The 19084-nt window shown below is 41.9% G+C and overlaps 1 long non-coding RNA gene across 1 annotated transcript; it reads right to left on the bottom strand.

Annotated features, from left to right (window-relative positions):
- Positions 1–997: 997 nt before the first annotated feature.
- Positions 998–19049, bottom strand: LOC121437280. Its single transcript, XR_005972948.1, has 3 exons — positions 19010–19049; positions 16153–16399; positions 998–1038 (listed from the first exon to the last, which is right to left on the bottom strand). It is a non-coding gene; the product is annotated as an uncharacterized LOC121437280 (long non-coding RNA).
- Positions 19050–19084: the final 35 nt, after the last annotated feature.

Genomic DNA, 19084 nt, shown 5'->3' with positions numbered 1-19084 from the left:
GTGGCTATACTACAAACACGGCTTATCTACTCAATCCAGATTTCCTGCTTACTCTGCATTTCTCATTGTTTGTCCATGTGCCTGATGCCAGAGTGACTGTCTGTCATTGCTGGGGATCCTCTGTGAAGAATATTTAGACTACTGGACTCTGGGTTTGGTCATCTTCATCTTTCCTACTCCCATCCAGAGCCTGCCCTTTATTTGGCACTTCTCTCCCTCCCACTGCAAGCTCAGATATGGAGTCCTTTTAGTCCACAAGTACTTCTCTAAATGACCTAGTCAGAGGCCCTTACTGAGAGAGAGACAAAAGCACCAAAAGCACGCGTTCCCACTACTTAACAAGGATGTGGCAGTCACCGGCTGCTCTGGGCTAGGGGACTGGTCCAGCAGAGAGGTTCACTTCTAGAAAAGCTACCATTTTTAGAACTGGGGCAAAAACCTAGGACTCTCAGAAAGTTTACCCTTCTAGATCTAACTAAACTTCCTTGTCCCAGAAGTATTTTCTCTAGTTCTTAATTAGGGTAGCCACAGGCTTTGTTATGCTGCTGGGTAGGAAAAAGGTGTGTGTGGGGGGGGAGCTTATTCTTTAAGAAATGCATTTGATCATCCAGAAGAGGGGAGATGAAAGGTACTAAAACTAGGAAGAGTTCAGAAGCAATATTTAGAGAGACGCTTACGTTTTCTTCTTTTTCTCTGAAGTCTCTTAATTTCCAGGAATCTCTAACTGCACCTCCTCTTGGCAAGCGAATAATGGCACCATAAAACCTTGTTCTGAATCGCATAGGCTTCAATGTTCCTGAGGAGAAACCAGGCATGCAGAGGGTGTCCCTATCTAGGCATCTAGAGAACTCAACCTACCTCGGATTGTAGTTGTACAACTTAGAGAGCCATAGTTTGGGTTGTTTCTTTACCCTTTTTGTGCTTCCCTTTCTTCTTCATAGGATTCAGATACAAGAAAGGTCAGGATAGAGTGGGTTGGTGTGTCACTCTGTGTCATAGGGATGCACTGGTCTAGTACAATGTATTCGCTGAAGTGATCTGTGAAGAACAGAGAAATGAGATGAGAAAAATACAGATATGATGATAGCAGTTGGAACACACAGACAAATAACCTCTTAAAATACTGTGTCCTTTTCTCTGGGTCCAGAATAATAATTAACTATGTAATATGAGTTCTCTTCCCTCCCTTCCAACTCCCCTCCTTCTTTCTCCCATTTCTCCCTTTCTTCTATCTCAGCTCTTAATTGTTTCTCCATTCCACATACATTCCTAATTCAAGTCAATTAAGTCCAATGGTCAATGTAAATTCTATAGTACACAGACAAGACCAGCCTTCTTTCTCCATTTTCTTACTGAATTTATCTTATTCATTGAGATACCCTTTGATCACCCTTGATTTGGGAGACAGTACTTTGGAATGACCAAGGTAGCTGGCCTTTCTTTCTTTCTTTCTTTCTTTCTTTCTTTCTTTTTCCTTTCCTTTCCTTCCATTTTCTTTCTTTCTTTCTTTCTTCTTTCTCTCTTTTTTTTGAGACAAGGTCTTTCTATATATCTTAAGATATCCTGGTACTTATTTGCAGCCCAGGCTAGCCTTGAACTCATATTCCTCCTGTCTCAGCCTTCATGGTGTTAGGATTAACAGTGTGTATTACCATATTCAGATCTAGAAATTACTTTTACCAGACATGTTAGCACTCACATACAAAGAATCAAATTTAAGAATTCATTTATAGGAGGAGATTAAATTGAAAAGGGAAAAGAGAGCCCCTGTGTTCCTATTTCTGCCCAGGTAGTGCCAATCAATGAGAGGCCACAAGCAATACCCCTTTGAAAGAAGCAGAGACTATCTCTTTGATACTGTCCCTGAAGGGGCTGGGGTGTCAGGCTGCTGCAGCCCGAAGGCGGGGACAGTGGGGGTGGACTATGGAGATGAGCTTACTGCACAGAGCTCTACTTGTTACAGATCTTGTCCAGATGGGCCAACTACACAAATCTGCGCTGTTGGAAGTCTCAAGAACAATGCCCTGGAGACAGCTACAGTACTGAGCAATAAAGGCTGTCCAACTGGGACTCAGATCAGGGCATCAGCTGGTGCTGGGTGCCGAAGAAGCCAAAGTACCAACCAACATAATAGACCAAAGGAATTCACAAAGCCACTCAGAGTCAATGCCAGGTGGAAGGTATTATCCTTCTCACTGGAGGCCCTGCAGAGGAAGTATTTGCATAATGCCAAAATCGAATCCAGTGCAAATGGATTTCAATTTTTTTTATTCTTCCCACATATGTACAGGTCTTATTGAGGGAGTTTGACATTTAGCAATCTGTTCAATCACAAAATTGCTAAATTTTGGGTCCTTCTTACCAATGAATTGATAAAAGGTGACAGAAGAGTCTCACTTGGAGGTCATGCCCACTTAGCAGCTTTCTTGCAGTACTTACCACCCCCCGAGACCAATACTAGTTTATGTCTGAATCACATCTGATGTGATTCTGAGATTTAAACAGCATTTTTAAACGGGGGTGGGAGCTTCCTTTGAAGATAAAGTGTTTGGGATATTTTCATTAATTCTTTGTTAATATTTAATGTTGGATAAGTTTTTCATAAATATATTTTAAGAGGAAAGGCTTTATTTATTCAGTTGTTAAGGCTACTGGTATCTCCACCTCCCTTCCAGCTTGTCCTGCCTTATAGAATTGCCGTGGGTTTAGCCTCTTCTTTCCCTTTAATCTACTAGTAGGTTCTTTTGCTCTCTCCACATTCACAGGCCAAGCAAAAAGGAGCTTTCTAAGTGGAAGAAATATACTGAATAAAATACCCCCCCTTTATCTTTACCATAAACATTTCCCACCTATCGAAAAAGAGCAGGCACCCTTCTGTTTAAAGTGTTAGACTGATTCAAATTTACTTTTTCTTTGTGCTGAGTTGTGAAATGCCTCCCTCAACTTTATCCAGAATATATTACTTCAAAATTTTTTATCCCACCACTCAATGGTCTGTATCAGTGTTGGTATTATTAGTCTTATCTCATTATTCTAGCTACCAAAATCTCAAAAACTGGACTTGACTACTTTGGGATTCATTTTGTTAGGATGCACTGTTAAGGAACACTTACCAATCTAGTTCAGGAGCCCCCCAGGGATTAGAACGCAAGGTTCCACTCATCAGTTCAGTGGTTGAGGGCAAGAGATGCATTTTATATAACTTTGTAGCCTGCATAGCTCTTAGTGCCTAGTAATACACAATATATGCAATTAGAATAAAAGCCTATCTTTCCACTTGCTATATCATATGTTTCTGTTCATTCCCTTTCCATTAATTTATCGAGCACAGAAAAAGAGATCTGGAAGAAAGCCTACAAAATCAGAATTCATATAGATATGTACACAATGCAATCTCCAGATATAACAGAAACAAAATTAAGAAGACACTAAAACCTTGGAGGTTCATCACTGAAAAAAAAGAATTATAATGTTCTTATTAAACATTAATACTATACCATATATTAAGACTTGGATCAAGCTATAATTAAAGTCCCAATCACTAGATAAACACTGTCAGTGACACGTGAGTAGAGTAGTGGGAATTTAGACAGCGCTACCATCTGCTTCCGCCTGTTCTACATGTTGTTTCTGTTTAGGAGACAGTCATCTCGGAAGGGAAAGCAATTAAGATGTTCCTCCCAGCCTCACATTCTGCTCTCCCACAGTCTCCAGCTCGAATGTTTATAGTCTACAAATGCAGGCTGATGGCTTATTAGTCAGATCAGCTTGTTAGTGGGCCTTAAGCTGAGGGAGAAACAGCCTCTGGGCCAATTCTCCCTCACAAACGATCTTCCCTGTGGAAAGCAAAGAAAGTCTGCTGACATGAAGCCACCTGAAGAAGCCACATGAGAACTCAACTATCACTACTACTGAGTAGCTCTTTTCTGTCCCCTGTTGTCACTGTAAAGCTTTATACAAATGCCCTGCTGTGCTATGCTTTGTGGTGTGTTACTTAAAAAAAAATGATCTCACTATTCATTTCCTAGAATAACGGGAAATTCTTGCCATCACTTGAATCTGGGGACCATTCTTGTCTTACAGAATGGATCTGGAAAAAACACAAGCAAAGTCTCTATTTTACTAGCTTCCTTTCATGACAATTTGATGTTGAAGACAGTGCGATACTTTAGTACCAGACAGAGCCTAGATCTGAACGACAATTCCCTCAGCCTCGGTTTCTTCTACAATGCTTGAAGAAATCCACGACACAGTAACTATATAACCTTGACCAAATGACTGAACTATTCTGCACCTTGGCCATCACATCTGTTAGTGAAAGATAACAGTAACTACCTCGGAGTGTCACTGTGGGAATTCGACAATGCAAGTACTTAACTCAGAATGTAGCACACGGTAAATTGCTCAATAAAAATTAGCTATTGCCTAAAAGTCTCTCTTCCTCACCTGTCAAGTTTCTAATACTTGGACCTGTTTAGGACTTCACATTTCCAAATTAAGTATGGGCTTCTCTCTAAAGCCGCACTCGCAAGAAAAGCCAGGCTACAATCACTTCTCTTACATTATCAGTCTTTTCGGTGGCACTAGACACTTACTAAGATACAGCATGCTTTAAAAAACTGTCCATGGGAAATTGCTGAATATCTCTGAGCCTTAGTCAGTTTCTTTATGCTTTGTTTGGTTTCAGGCACGTACAACCTGCAGCTAATAGTCTGTCTATGTTACAGGACAGGTATAAATTTCTACAACACATTTGTAGACCACAACACCATGCTGCCAATGTCAAACAACAGAGAAATGGGGGGAATGAACATGAATTTCTCTCAAAATGAAGAATAGAAACTCCTATCTGCTGGGCGGTGGTGGTGCACGCCTTTAATCCCAGCACTCAGGAGGCAGAGACAGGTGGATCTCTGTGAGTTCAAGACCAGCCTGGTCTACAAGAGCTAGTTCCAGGACAGGCTCCAAGGCTACAGAGAAACCCTGTCTCAAAAAACCAAAGGGAAAAAAAACTACTATCCATCTGCCTTTGGACTTCTCTGTAAGTATTATTCTAGTGCCCCACTTCCAGTTACCATCAAGTTCCTTCAAATAAATGCCTTCACTATGATTCCCACACCCCTCCTCACCAATTACTCCTTATTGTTGTAATCTCTTGCTTCTTCCTCCTACCCAGTCTTCAAATGCTCTCTCTGTATTCCTTATACTGCCTTCAGAATTGCTATATTAAGTCAAAGCTTTTCTAATCTCTCATGCTTCACTCTCTCACATTTGCCACAGCTGCCACATCTGCTTTGCCACATCTCTTCTGCCGTGGCTTTCAGTCTCCAGTTCTTGCTTCTCTGACCATTTGTTAGTTGTGTGTGTGTGAGTGTGTGTGTGTGTAGAGCATATACATGACTATGCAGGTAACGCACCTATATGCACACATGTGAAGGCCAGAAGAGGATGTCAAGTGTCTTCCTCTACCACTCTCTGCCTTACTTCCTGAGCCCCAGGTTTCTCACTAAACTGAGAGCTCACTGTTTTGACTAGACAGGCTGCCCAGCAGCTCCCAAGATCTGCCTGACTCAGCCCCACAAATGCTGGGCTTACAGGCATTTATAGCCAGACATTATTGAATTTGTTCCGTTCTCTTTAGTTTTGTTTTTTGAGACAGGGTTTCTCTGTGTAGCACTGGCTGTCCTGGAACTCCCTCTGTTGACTATGCTGCCAAAACTCACAGAGACCCGTCTGCCTCGGCCTCCCAGGTACTGGGATTAAAGGTATGTGCCACCACCACCCTGTCCATTCTGGGATTTTTAACATGGCTGTTGGAGGTATTTAACTCAGCTCCTCCTATTACGCAGTTAGTGGTATTCCGTATTGAGCCATCTCCCCAGCCCCTTGAGTTCTTATTCTTCAGACATTCTATTCATTGCTGAGTTCACAGATCTTCACTGTACACTAAAGCTTCAATGTTTGTAACCATTTTCATGGCTAGGACAACCAATATTGGTTCTTATTTACTACTCCATTCCACAAATATCCCAAATTCAACATTCTCAGAACTGAACAACTTATAATGTCCTTCCAACTTTGCTATTCTTGCCCAGTCCTCTCAATCCCGACAAGGGGGACTTGAATAATCCTAACAAGGAAGGAAGGAGGCTACCTACTCAGTCACCAAAGCCAGACATCTTAGAGTCAAAGATCTTTAACAACTCCTTCCATAGCCCACAAACACATCAATCACCAACTCCTACTGAATACTATACTTTTTTTTTTTTTTTTGGTTTTTCGAGACAGGGTTTCTCTGTGGTTTTGGAGCCTGTCCTGGAACTAGCTCTTGTAGACCAGGCTGGTCTCGAACTCACAGAGATCCGCCTGCCAATACTATACTTTTAAAATAGCCCCCTTTCCCCTATCTTCCCTGACTGCATTTTCTTCAAGCACTGAGTCCATGGTTGTCCTACCTTCCACAGTGTTGTCAATTTCACTATAAACGGTCTATTTCTCACACATCTGAGTTTTCAAGCCATGAGTAGCTTCCTCCACACCTCAGGAAAAAGCCCATGTTCCTCAAATGGCCTACCCTGGATTTTTCCTTCTGGGCCCCACCAGCGTGTCTACTCATTTACCACTCCTGTCTCTAAACTACTTTCTCCATTTAATCATGGTGATCTAGCTACAGAATCATGAATCCCGCCACAGATACCAAACAGAGCCTGTCTCACACGCCATGCTTTTGTGCATGCTTATCCCCTAGTGTTGAAATACTTGCCTTGACTTCTGCCACCTCAGGGATTTTTTTCATTCTGTCAAAACTTACCCAGAAATCATGTTTTCTGTGAAGTGTTCAGATAGATTTAGACTCACCAATAATGTTCTGTATTAGCTCTCTATATATAAGATTATATATGCTGTTTTGCCTGTGTCTCTCACACAGAAATTTGAGTTTGAAGCTAGGAATCAAAATGTATGTATCACTATCTGACCCATACCAAATCTATTCATAAAAGGAATTAGTGTTTGCTATATAATATTTTATGTAATGGACATTGTAGCTCTTAAATTTTTTTCAACCACTGAATTGCAATGCTAGTTCTTTCCAAATATATTTTCCTTGAAAAGGGTCATATTCTTCGACTGCCATGCATTCTTGCATGCTTTGTTTGGGTGGGGGAGTTGCCAACATTTCAGTAGCATTTCACCATGAAGATAAACCTTTGAGGTATCCAGGCAAGAAGTGAGGGTAGGGAACAAAAAAAATTGAAGTAACGTACTCTAGTCTCACAACAGAAGCAAAACACTCTTTCTTAGTGCATTGCCTTATCAGCGGGGCAAGAGATTTTCACATCTTCAACAGACTCCAAGGTCTTAAGGGAAGAAAAAGCAGGCACCCTCCCACATCCGCACACACACTCACTGATGCATGAATTCAATCAGAGTAACCCTACTTTTAGCTCATAGAATTGCTTTACTACAGCATTTTGTTTGGTGGAGATGGGGAGATAGTTTACTGCTTTTACTGGTGCTTTGAAATTTGTGACAAACCAAAACTGTATTGTCTATAACTTTCAGATATAAGCCATTTAATGTCAAAGGGTGCTCCAGTTATACATTTGGTTGATATATGAAAGCCTTGTTTGGGGGCATATTAACTGGCTTGTTAATCCCATGACCAGAATCTCTGACACAAATAAGCTGAGGGAGGAAAGAGTGATATTGGCTCACAACTTCAATGGCTTCCATCCACGATCTCCTGACCCTATGTGCCTGGAGGTAAGAGTGAGAGCTGACCGGAATGGGAGCTTTTCACTGGATGGTGCACGGGAAGCGGAGCTCTAGAGGGAACTCTTGATGCTGCTTTTCTTTTCTTGCCCCTTTTAGGCAGTCTGAGACCCTGCCTCAGGGGATGCTATCACCTGCATTAAAAGTGGATATTCCCTCCAGTTAATCCTCCCTGGGAATTCCTTCACAGAAGTGCCCTCAGTAATTTCCTAGGTAATCCTAAATCCAGCCAAGTTGACAACAAAGATTAATCATCACAGGAGCAAACAGACGAAAGTGGGGAAAAATAGCTGTGACAAAAACTCTAATAATTAGGTAACTTTCTTACTGTAATTCCCTTTTCAAGCGATCAACTTATAGAAGTCTAAAAAGATATACTAATGGACTTCCCTTTACACTTGCGAACAATGTCCACTGGCTGATCTCTGCCATATCAGTCCTCAGTTTCTCACAATTTTGTTGTTATTCTTTCGAGACAGAGTTTCTCTGTGTAGCCCTGACTGTCCTGGAACTTTTTCTGTAGACCAGGCTGGTCTCGAACTCAGAGATCCATCTGCCTCCGCCTCCTGAGTACTGGGATTACAAGTGTGTACCACCCACCGTCTGCCCAGTTTTTCACAATTCCTGAACCACTTCAGATAGGAGATTCACTGTCAGATATACGACTTGAACCACTAAGAAGAGCAAGACTGTTTCAGACGCTGCTCACAGCAATACATCGGTTATCTTGAGTGCATTTAATGCTCATCTCATTCTCATACAGAGTAACAAATATTTGACTCTTTTAGAAAGCTACTATCTCATAGGCTTTCCCGTAAGCCACCCGTCAAGAAACCCCATGTCTTATTATCCTAGCACCTGACACAACAGAAGGGTCTTCTCTCATCATTGAATCTCATCTCTTTAGCAAACATAAGGTTATTGAGGGCTAGACTGAAAGCTCAGGCCCTTGTCTTTACTCCCCTTTGTTCCCTAACAAAGTGTTACTTATTAGCTATACACATTCATTTGGGGACTGCCCTGGCTTAGTCTGTAACAGATTCATGCTAATGGTAATTTGTGGGGATGGATTGTAACCACTTAGTCCTCAGTCCCTACTTTCCTTATCTTTTGCCACAGTTCTGTTCGAAGCCAGCCTGGTTCACAAGTCAGTTGGGATAGGCTCCAGAACTACGCAGAGAAACCCTGCCTCAGAAAACAAAAATAAAAACCAAATAGCCACAGTTCCTGAGAGCACAAATTTCGGGCTGATCTAGGGCAATATTCCGGGAATCATGCTGAGCTCTGCATGTTTCCTTCAGCAGAGGTTCTTCATGAGTTTAGGGATCCATTCGATTTCTATTTCATTTAGCGTTCCCTGTGATAGGAACCAAATCTGTTCTATCACTTCATCTGTTCCTAGGCCAGCTGATGGGCCTGCGATTCAGGACCAACTGTCCTGACCCGACAGAGACCTAAGAGAGAAAAGTAATTAATCACAGGTGCGCTTTCACATCGACCTGTGAAAGCCACAAACTTTCTTTAAAATATCCTGGTGGTAGAGAAAAGGAAAAGGAGTCAAGTAAAAGAAAAGGGGGGTCAAAACTAACAAATATGTCTTCAAAAATGTCACTGTCTGATGTTATTCTTCAACCGAGTAATACTAATTTAGCTACAATATTATTGTTTCTTTTTATTCATCTTTGGGGTAAGGGAAATTATAAGGAGGGCCTGAGCTTTCAGGCAAGCCCTCAATAACCTTATGTCTGATAAAGAGACAAGAGTGAATGATTAGAGAAGACCCTCCTGTTGTGTCGCGTGCTGAATTATAAGTCATTGTGGCCTGTCGTTGACAGTGATAGGTGGGTATTGCCCCACTGACATTCTCATTCGCTGGCCTTCCAACCGCTTGGGACCTGAATCAAAGACGAAAACAAGCCAATCCCCTGGCATTAAGACCTACCCCAATGTGAGGATGTCTAATGGCCTCAGAAGTTATCTTAAAGCTATTCTTACTTTAGACCCACTCAGAGTATAGGGGAAATCCTCTAGCATATTATTAAACTCAGGCAATTTTCCTGTAAGTTCCTACAAGCCCTGGCTGTCCTAGAACTCACTATGTAGACCACTCTGGACTGGGAATCACAGAGATCTGCCTGCCTCTGCTACCATCACTATGTAGACCACTCTGGACTGGGAATCACAGAGATCTGCCTGCCTCTGCCACCAGAGCTGAGCAGGAACAAGACAGTTTAAGGGCACGTGAAAGAACAGATTTCAATTTTGCAAAAAGGAGGAGGAAAAACAGTCAAATCTTCCTACTTGCATAATATAAAGAAATATAATTAGTTCATCAAGTGAAAATGGTGGTATCTTGGAAAGGCAAAACCAGCGGGGACTCTAGGAACGTAGAATAAGGTACTTAACTTGCTCCTAGAGATGAGGCAGGAACATGGGGAGGAAGTGACACTACAGGGAGACTTGAATACTGGATCAGACATGATGAGGAGTGCAAGGAGGTAAGAAATAAACAGAGTCTGTAGCATTCTAATCGACTGTTTCAACCAAAACCAGTCTCAACTTTACTAATAATGTTGTTCTACTGGAAATACCAGATGGCTTTTCTTCATAGCCAAGCCATGTCTAACTTACTGCAGTGCTCTCAAATCCCACCTTCTGTGACCACAGCCAGACAGGTTGCTCCGATACTTCTATTTCAAGTTAGTCGCTTAGTATTTTAAAAGGTCTATTATTTGCTGAGCATAGCATTATGTGTCTGTAATCTCAGCACTGTGGAGAGAGGAAGCAGATCACTGAAGAGTTCAAGGCCATCCTTGGCTACATAGAAAGTTCAAAGGTGGCCTGGGCTGCATGAGACTCTGTCTCAAAACAAACTAACAAATAAATAAATAGTCTATTTGGTATTGTTAAGACTCAATGTCACACATGTCCCTAAACTCCTTATAAGACCCTTGAATGTGTAAGCTATCATTGATTCCTTTAGCATCACCCAGAACAGCTAGCATGGTGATGACCATATGTGCTTGCAACTGAAGGAGTGGGTGATACACTAGAGTCTCTGAAGCCCCTCTGTCATTCACTATTATCTGGGATAGTTACACAAGGAAGGGGGTCTGGAGATATTTCTCTACTACTTTCATCCAAAGACCTAAGGTCTGAAATACACAAATCTCTCCCAATGGTCTCTGTTCCCTTGCATTCCGCCCCTTCCCCCTCTCTACCTTCTATTGTTTCTTCTGTCTCCTGGTTGTCAGCCAGGATGAGAAAATGGTCTAGCTGTCCTCAGAGACTTACGCCAGCCTGGACTGCTCTGCAGTGCCATGAAGGGCCAGGACTTTTGTTTACAGCTGGGAGCCTGGGGAGGCGGTGAGCACAGCTGACAGCCCCACTCTGGAGCAAACATCAATTTTCCTCTGTCCTCTTAGCCAGCCAGCTTTCACAGACCAGCTTTATTGAAAGCTGGCTGTAGCCTCCTGGGTCCCACTGACGTCCCACCAAGAACGCTAGGCTGGGAGCAGCTGGGTGTACCTCAGCTTTGTACCTTTTAGGAGCTGCTCCTACTCTCTTCTCTGTTCTGTTACCAATCATTTTACCTCAACCTCAGGGCCTTGAAGGAACACGTCCTCCGAGGGCCCCACACCACTACTCTGTCACAGTGGTGTATAAACAGTCTCATTTGCTTCCCCATATGGTAAAACACTGCCACAAATAGACCAAAAGCACTGTTTCAATGTATAGTTTGTCGAACCTGTCATTCTAAGCAGCGCGATAAGACACCTTTTCTTTAAATGCTTACATTTTCACTCACATGTGCATGATCATACATTTTGCTTTCAGATGGTCTCCCTGCTCTTCAAAACCAGAAATAAGGTAGGAAAGGCATCTTCCCCAAAGAGATAAGACGAACTCTGTCACATATTCCACCATCTTGTCTCCTGTTTCCATAGCAGCGCTGCCTTCCGCAGCACTCAATGAGGCTCTCTCTTGCCTCTAGCTTCCATTCCTGTGTTCTTCTGCCTTCTGGCTAATAGTTTCACCAGTAAGCGGATGGTTCATTCTGTGGCTTTCAACCTCTCTCTGGTCCTAATTGCCTGAGGGATTGGAAGTGGCCACTTATGTAGCTCATTACAGCAAGGCTTCCTATGGCGTCTCGTGGAGGGGAAGAGGTAGGGAGAGACTGTACATTCAGGAGACCATATCAAGTTCTAGTAAAGAGGTTTTGTTTTAGTTTTTCAATTGGATTCTTTCCCTAAATTTGATATGATCCATCTCTACTACAAAGTATAAATTATACTCAATGTCTTGGCTAAAGAGAAACCCGTGTTTGTACTCTAACCCATGACTGATGAAGTAGTTTTCAATTTTTTCTTCTTTAAAGAATTATTATGGAAACATTCAGTACTACACAAAAGTAGGGAAATAGTACAAGCAACCCTGTATCTACCATTAAACAGTATAGACATGTACTTTTAAATATGGCAGTTAATAGTTTCAAAAGTCATAATTTTTATCACTTCTAGTCAAATGCAGACTCTGAGGAAATTACAAACATAAACTTAGCTAGAGAAAAACGATTCAAAGCAACCACTTGATGCAAAGTTCGAACTACAGACAGAAGCTATCATGGGCGAAAAGCAGTCTTTATCTTTCTGAGTTAATGTATACCATGGGTGGCTTAAAGTGATCCTTCCAAGTAAAGAGTGCTGCTGACAGAACCATGAATTTTGGCACGCTCCAAGCTAAACTATTAACTCAGAAGGAGAAAAACAAGGGATCATGTGCAACTCTGGCATCTCAAGGTCATCTAAGGTCATCGCTGACTAGGTTCAATTCTCAATGGTTTGGTCATTTGAAATAAGCTTTTTTACGTCAAATGGAGCCATGAGGTGGTAGTTTAATTACAGAAGAGAAAACAGATATCACTAAAAGGACAATTTTTCCCCCACACTATTTCCATTTGCTCTGTCATGGACTAACAAACTAGACTGATTCAGAGAAATTCGCAGGAATGGCCTTTTGAAATTCCTATGGAACGAGGTGATATAAATAGAAAGACATCTTTATCGTAGAAATGCAATTTTTGCTTTGCCTTGAAATATTAGGATTTGGTTTTAACTTGTATATTAAACAATCATTGTTTTAGGAAATATTATATAAGATAATCAGAACCAATTTTTAAACACTTTAAGACTTATTTATTTAATTGTATTGCATGAGTGTTTTGTCTGCATATACATCACATGTGTGCCTTGTGTTCACAGAGGTTAAAAAAAAGTGTCATGCCCCATGGAATTGGAGTTATAGATGGTTCTGAGCCACCAGATGAGTGCTGGGAACTGAACCCTAGTCTTCTGTATGAGCAGTGAGTGCTCTTAAATGTTGAGTCATTTCTCCAGCTTCTCCTTGATATTTTTAAAGTTTGGTTCTGATTTAGGGCTGGTGCACCCATATATTGGCTTAAAACTGTATGTACTACCAGTCCCAAGGGATCCAATGCCCTCTTCTGGCCTCCAGAGGTACCAGGCACATATACAGTGCACACACATGCATGTAGATGAAGCGTACATACAAAAAATAAAATTATATATGATATCAAATAAAGCTTAGGATAGAGCAATTTTGTTTACTACGTATGAGACATGGGAGGCCACTGGGGATAGACAAAAGAACAGTCTGACCACTACAGATCACTACTTTTTGAACCAAGGATGGCTTTATTTATTTATTTTTTGGTTTTTCGAGACAGGGTTTCTCTGTGGTTTTGGAGCCTGTCCTGGAACTAGCTCTTGTAGACCAGGCTGGTCTCGAACAATCAGAGATCCGCCTGCCTCTGCCTCCCAAGTGCTGGGACTAAAGGCGTGCTCCACCACCGCCCGGCTAAGGATGGTTTTATTATTCACAAGGTACTACAAGCAAGGACTACATACAACAGCAGGCAGGTTACATGCCTACATAATGGTACTCAACTAAGAGGACAAAATTCCTGGCTGGAATGTCTTTTTCAACTAACTACCTTGGTGAGGTTGCAGCGGTCAGCAAGGGCAAGGAAAGGGGCACTTTCTCGTTGTTCCACTGGAGTGCACATATCTCTGCAATTTGCCTGCCCTTAGGTGGCCTATACTTCTGATTACCACAAAGGCATTATATGAGCTAACGTTGATTTTGCAAATTAATACAGGGTTCATGGAGCCAATGAATATCCTGTGAGGGCTGAGACCTTAAATACTTTCTGTCTGGCCTTGGGCCTTGGAACCAAATAAAATTAAGCTATCTTTCTCTTCGAGTTGAAATCATGCAAAGATAATGGTGCAGCTGTAAGTTCTAAAGAAAGGTTCTCATTTTCTGAGAACCGACTCTAGGTGAGGAATCTACTTGAGGCTCTATCCCACTAAAATGTTAAGGGTGCAGGGGAATGGTCACATTGAGGGGGTAACACAGTCTAAGACGAAAAAGCCTGGGCTTTGAAGCCAGGAACAAGTCTGGTCTTGCTCAGCAATTTACTGGTTGAGCAACTTGAGGTGACTGTTTAACTTCTCCAGGCTTCCGAGAGGATTTGCTAAGATAACAGCTGGAAAGAGCTAAGTCCTGTGCTACCTGGAATACAGAAAACATTGTTTCTAGGCCATTTTTTTTTGCTACAACTCTGATTCTAAAACTAGTTCACATTATTCATGGTCTTGCTCTTGCAACCCTACCCAGGAAAGCACAAGGACAGACCTATGAGAAAACCGCAACAGCAGCCACAAATACAGGGTCCAGCAGCAGGATATCCCTTGTTAAAGTACCTCAGCTACCTTACTTCCCTTTTCTGACCCTGTCAACATGATGGAACACCCCAGCTCTAATCCTGAGAAGAGCAGGGGAAAAAATCACCGTTGGAGGACAGCTGTCAAGAGGCATGTACTATAGACACTAGGCCCTTTTCCATCCCTTCTGTCATCTACACCAGCACTGTGCGGCAGAGCATGCTGTGACGGTGGAAAAGGTCTACATTCCATTTCACATGACAGCTAGTAACACTATGTAGCCACCTTTGGAATACAGTCAGAGTAACCAACTGAACCGATCTTTTTTGTGGTCTAATGAATTGTGACTTTAATAGTCACATACGCTACTTGGATACTGTATTATACAAGGTGGCTCTAAGATCACGAAATCAAAATGTTTGTTTCCATTAATAGGTGGTATGACACTAAAACTTATAAAATCTAGAACTTGTTTTTTTTTAATCACTTAAATTTGACTAACTTTGAAGTCTGAAACACTTCTGGTCTTGAATACACTTGTTATTCTACAAAGCACCCCAATGTGGTGTGTCATAATACTTGATCAGCCTCACTCAATGTCAGATTCCTTCAACTGGTTCTAAAAAGTGCTTGGATGAGCCAAAATCCTACCATTGGAGGGCTGAGAGGAGGGGGCCCAGAGAGTGCGTATCTGGGGTCAGATCAAACCTGGCCAAAACATAAGAGAGATACTTCTCTACATTTTCTCTTGGGTCAAAAAGTATCAATGTCTCGCAAATAAGAAAGAAGGAAAATCACTTAAATAGAAACTAAACCAGAGAACTAGAAAGCTTAACTGAATATTAGAATTACAAATGCAGGAATTAGTCAGATCTTATCACCTGTAAATTATATGATGAATGAAAGCAACTGGACCCCAGAACTCACTCTCATCACTATAAAAAGATGTTAAGTTTCACCTAAGTTATAAGCTTACTATTGGGACTTCTGTGTATAGGGAAATACAGTGGGTGACCCACTGTATTGGGTTTTTCAAATTTCTGTTTTACTCACCACCCTCAGGCCTTTATTATATATATATAAAATATTATGACACACGCTAAAATGGGTAACTACAGAACAGAAAGAACATTGAGAAATAAGCAATAGCAAGGAGACTACTCCTAGACTTTTGTGTTATATTATAGAAGGGAGAGGAGGAAAGATATGAAAATCATCAAGCTATTCATTTCCACATACTTAGTTTGCTTTTCTACTATCTTCTTAATGGTTCAGTCAACATAGTCAAAGCAGAGAACAATCTGTAATGCAAAGATTGCTTCAGACTCTGAAAGATAAACACTTATGGTGACACTTTTACATTCCTTAATCTGCAAAACAAGACTGATACTATGCAGGGTATGTCCAAACAGAGGTCCTTTTGATTCTGCTTTGCATTCTATGGCGCCCTCTAGTGGTGTACAGATGTAAGGGATGCATTTTTGCCCTACAAAGCCGTGGTTCTTAAATTTTAGAGAGCCTTGGATTCAGTGGAACAACTTGTAGTGGCATGGATTTCCAAACTCCATCCAGAGAATCTTTGGTTTATGAGATTTGAGGTTGGGCCTACGAGTCTAATTTTCTGACCACTTACCGGGTGATACTGATGCTTCCGGTCGGCCTGGGAAATATAGCTGCAGGCTGCTGTAAAAACCTTTCACCATTGTGGCTGGAGAGAGGGCTCAGCAAGGAGGTCCACTCGCTGCTCTTCCGGAAGACCCGAGTTAGGTTCCCATCACGCATGCCAGGTGTCTCAGAACAGTCTGCAATTCCAGCTCCAGGGGATCCAAAGCCTCTGACCTCTGAACTCATGTCACATACCCATATGTAGATATATACACCTATACATAATTAAAAACAATGAAATTAAAATCCTAAAAAAACAACCTTTACCGGCATGTGCACAAGTACATATCATTGATAAGTGAAGCTGATATTTGCTGGTTGAAAATGGTATACAATTTTGTTAAGAAAAAAGCATTGACTTCAACATCTACTATACAGAAAATATTTAAAAATTGAGGGTCTGGCTGGGGAGATGTCTCAGGGGGTAAAGTGTGTCTGTTGCTCAAGCAAGAGGACCTCAGTTCAATTCCCTAGCACCTACATAAAAGCTAACATGGGGCACATATAGTGTTTTAAGGGGACTACTGGTAGAGACAGGCAGATCCCAGGAGTTCATCGACAAGCCAGTATAGCCCATGTAGAACAGCCTAAGTTCACTGAGAGACCCTGCCTCTTAAAATATAAGGTGGACAGAAACAGAGGAAGAGACCTAAAATGAAGATTACCTTTAGCCCCAACATGCATATGCACAAACACTCCTACACACATGTGCATACACACAGAAAGCAAAAGAAAAAAGAACAAAAAACAAAAAAAAACCCCACAGGGCTACCTCCTCAGTTGCCCTGAAACATAGCACAATTAAGTGTGAAACATGTTTCACTATCTACGATCTGATTTTTAAAGACACAACCAAGTTATGCAAAATGCAATGAGCATAGGAAAAAAAAACGCCTTTTAGACACACAAAAAGAGCTTCGTCAGGAAGTCCACTACACCCAAGGCTATACCTGATAACCAGAACCCAGTGACATCACTTTCAAGATAACCAGACACAGGACTAGAATCCTCTGACGCCCTCTGAGCAGTCTATAAAAAGAGACCACGAGCACTGTTCTTCCTCTGTGCACCTGGAGACGGCACCTTGATTTAGCCTTCGGCTGGAGCGTCTCCCTGGGATCCCGTCCCTCTAATCAGAGACTTCTGTTAGAGACTGGACCTGATCTTCGAAGATACACCGCACAGGTGAGCAACCTTGGGGAGAAAGGCTTAAGACTATAATTAGGAACTTAAAGAGTGTGAACTTTGTGTGATGGCCCTCCGCATAAGAAAATAGAACTTTCTTAAGCCGACTAAGCATACCTATCTTACTGTCAGCAACACGGAGACATCGCATTAAATTAGGGAGCAAACACGCGTATCTGCTAAAAATTTCAAGAGGAAAGGACAATAATTTTCAATACGGAGGTCTAACTTTACCTCTGGGTTATCTTTACAGACTGAATATAGTCGTCTGCAATTACCACTGGGAGGAACAGTCAGTATTTGAAAATGAAGTGGGCAAAAACCCAAAAAGGATATTCTTTCATTAGGCTTTTTTTTAAATATAGAGACAGGATCTCAACATATAATCTAAACTGGCTTTCAACTTGGGGTCCTTCTACCTCCTGAGGGTTGTTATTACAGATGCACCACCAAAGCCCACAGAGGACTTTAGCACCAGTGTTTAGGCTCCTATCAACTCTGAGTTAAAAAAAAATACAAGGGAGAAGGAAAATCTGGAAGAACCGATGACTTTTTTCTTTGTAAGGAAAGGAAATAACAAAAATATCTGGATATATAATTCCCTGCCTAGTGATTTCATTCTTCTTTGGGGATTTATGATATATGTGAAACCAGAGGTTATTGAATTCATCAAATAAGAAGTGGGTAGGGCAAAAAGAAATAAATCTCACCATCCCCGGGAACCAAACAGCAAATCCTTTGCTGGAATTTGGTGACATCTAGTGGCAGATTCAAGAGATATAAACCTCACCCAGTGAACTTTCTGGAAAACTGACCGAAAGCCTATTTGCCTGAGGATCACGATGCTTGGAGACTAGGACAAAAGGTAGGTGAAGCTTAGAGCCCGCAAAAATTTGGAGGTGGCTCTATCAGAGGGGAATTTAATTCCGTATGTTCGCTTTGCAAATTATTTCTGCTGATTATGCAGTAAAATGCGTGAGCTGCAAAGGGGAGGTCTCAGTGATGGCGAGAAGGGGAGTATACTTGAAAATTTTAAAGACGCGCCGTTTTAAGTAGCTAATATAGTGTTGTATCTTAACCAGAGGGGTTCATTTTGGTGAACTAAAACGTGGGAATAAAGGGCATCTATATGGTCTAAAATTAAATCAGACTGGGTGGAATGGCGCATGCTTTTAATCCCAGGTACTCGAGAGGAAGAAAAAGAGACTGGTGGGTCTCGAATTTCAGGCCAGCCAAGACCCATAGTGAGACCGGGTCTCAAGAAAAAAAAAAGGGAGGGGGAGGGGAGTAAATAACTTAAATGAAATCGCAGGCCTTTTCTAACAAAAGCCCTTTACTTATGTTACTAGTACTTAGTCTTAATTATCTTCCTTTCCATTAATGCAGTTTGCCAATATAAAAAAGCAGAAATCCAATATAAAGCATCTCACCTACAACACACAATCGGGCCCCTCCCGCCACCGCACGGCGTGCATGCCTGCGCACACCCACCACCTCCGGCGCCACGAGGGCTGGTAGGCGCCCACACCCACAGTCCACGGCCACGCGAGCGTGCCCGTGCACCTACACCCAGGTTCTCATGCCATCCGCTTGTGGCACTCACCACCCTCACACACACATACACACACACACATCAAAACCTTCATTATTCCTTTTTTTTCTCCTGTTCCGAGAGTTGCGCAACAGGCTCGGGGGCGTGGCCCTCGCTTTGACCT

The sequence above is a fragment of the Microtus oregoni genome, unplaced genomic scaffold (assembly GCF_018167655.1).
Source record: "Microtus oregoni isolate MIOR12 unplaced genomic scaffold, Mior012 000050F_ref0000143, whole genome shotgun sequence".
NCBI classification, from domain to species: domain Eukaryota; kingdom Metazoa; phylum Chordata; class Mammalia; order Rodentia; family Cricetidae; genus Microtus; species Microtus oregoni.
The sequence above is the reverse complement of the archived record's forward strand: the minus strand, read 5'-3'. Positions and strand labels throughout refer to the sequence as shown.